Genomic DNA, 2,353 nt, shown 5'->3' on the forward strand with positions numbered 1-2,353 from the left:
GGAGCACCAGAGGCCCGGAGCCTGGTGTCTCAAGAGCAATTTGTTGTTGATATAGCCCAACAACTCAAAAAGAGCTGTTTAAGATTATCTGTGATTCTAAGATCAAATTATGTCAATATATGTATTACAATGAGTATTGGTGAAGACTCAAATGTGTGTAATCATGTTGGACTAAAGTAAAGGAGGCTTGGCATACACTGAGCTGAAGGAGAACAGGATCCTAAGGAGGAGAATAAAACCTAGCATGCTATGGAGCCCGCTGTATATTACCATTGTTGTTGTCAGGAGTGTGGTTAAATAGTGAAGAGAGAAGGGTGACACTCTCAAAAGTGAAAAGATTTATTTTAGTACTCCCTATGTTACGAACTTCTATAAGTTTCCTTGGTCATCAGGTGTAGTTTGTTTGCAACAGATGTAGCAGAACTAGATGACTTTTAAATACAACAAACAAACAAAAAATATTTGGTATGTTATATGACATTGGGAGACATTATTCTAAGAAATCCATGTTGTCTCATTAAGTGAATGGGGATATCTAATTTTTTCTGGTTTAAAATTGGAATAAATTTGGGAAAGTAGGAAGACCACAAAGGGAAAAGATGTTACATATCAAAATGAGCTGAAAGTTTAATAAAGTGAGTTACATAAAGAAAATAGAGAAATTGAGGTTCAAAAGGAAATTCATGATGTGAAAAGCATGTGAGCAAGTTCTACTTCTTTGTTTGATCAATTAAATACAATTTCTGACTATTAGTCTCCAATGTCTAAAATTCTGGGTGCTTCTTCAGCTCTGAGACTATTATATTTTTGTAGTTCTCATGACAATGAATGTTGTCAGGGCCTTCTTTATGTCTTTGTTCCTCAGACTGTAGATGAAGGGGTTCAGCATGGGTGTGACCACACTCTACAACACCGAGGCTATTGTGTTTGAACGAGAGCTCTGGGGAGCAGCAGAGCTAAGGTACACTCCCAGAGCTGAACAGTAAAATAAGGAGACAACTGAGAGGTGAGATGCACAGGTGGAAAACGCTTTATACTTGCCCTGAGATGAAGAGATTCTACGTATGGAGGAAACTATCTTAGAGTAAGAGTAAAGGATACCAAAGAGGGAACCACCACCAAGTAAGAGAGACTCAAAATATATCACCATGTTGTTGAGAAAGGTGTCAGAACAGGCCAGTTTGAGCACCTCACTGAGTTCACAGAAATAGTGTGGGATTTCCACATTTGTACAGAAGGACAGCTATAACAACATTAAGCATTGTATTAAGGAATAGAGAGCATTGAGGATCCAGGAGACCAGAACAAGCAGTCCACACAGGCGGGAGTTCATGATGACCATGTAGTGCAGGGGGTGGCAGATGGCCACAAAACGGTCATAGGCCATCGAGGTCAGGAGGAAGACATCCAATGCTGCAAACAATATGGAAAAATACACCTGGGTGATGCAACCTTTATAGGTAATGACTTTGCTATGTGTCTGGATATTCACCAGCATTTTAGGGATGGTGGTGGTGGTGAAACAGATGTCACCAAAGGACAGGTTGGAGAGGAAGAAGTACATGGGCATCTGGAGGTGGGAGTCAGAGCTGACAGCCAGGATGATGAGCAGGTTTCCAAACACAGTGATGAGGTACATGGTGAGGAATAGTCCTAACATGAGGGTCTGCTGTTCTGCTTCCTCTGAAAATCTCAGCAGAAGAAATTCTGAAATTTGTGTATCATTGGCAGATTTCATGTAGTACAGGTAGCTTCCAGGAAAAAGGGAAACAAGACTTATTTTCAAAAACTTATATTACCAATCAACCTGAAATGTCTCCATTTATCTGTGTTTAAGAAGTTAATTATAGGCCTACCCTGGTGGTGCAGCAGTTGAGCGCTGTGCTGTGAAGCTGCCTGCAGCCTCTGCAGCGCAGTTTCGATCCCTGGTCGCTAGAGAGGGTCCCACATGGTGTAATAGACCTCTCCTGCTGCTCTCACTGCTCTCCTCAGCAGTGTATTTCATCAGTCTGTCTGCCCTGACCACAGCTCTGGCTCTGGTGAATTCTCTCACCCTTCCACACTTCTGACTGACTCAGTGCTTGTATAAATAAATTAATAAAACTTTTTTTAAAAAGAAGTTAATTATAATATTCTCTGTATCATTTCCTTTAGGGGCTCCTCAGTGACACCTTTGATAAAGATTTTTTTCCCAAGTCAAATTTTTAACCTGTAGGATTAGATGGTTTTAATAACAAAATCCTTATTTCAGGGATAGATAAATAAATTGAATGCTGACTGTGATTTAGTCACTTTCTAGGCAATGACCTAAGACATTGTAATACAAACTTCCAATTAAATGGTGGAAAAGGAA

At 40.1% G+C, this 2,353-nt stretch overlaps 1 pseudogene across 1 annotated transcript; it reads right to left on the reverse strand.

Moving 5' to 3' along the window:
- Positions 1-799: 799 nt before the first annotated feature.
- On the reverse strand, positions 800-1,738 carry LOC311181551 (olfactory receptor-like protein OLF4; annotated as a pseudogene). Its single transcript has one exon. The product of its transcript is annotated as an olfactory receptor-like protein OLF4 (transcript).
- Between the last annotated feature and the right edge of the window lie 615 nt (positions 1,739-2,353).

This window comes from Talpa europaea (genome assembly GCF_964194135.1).
Source record: "Talpa europaea genome assembly, chromosome: 12".
NCBI lineage: Eukaryota > Metazoa > Chordata > Mammalia > Eulipotyphla > Talpidae > Talpa > Talpa europaea.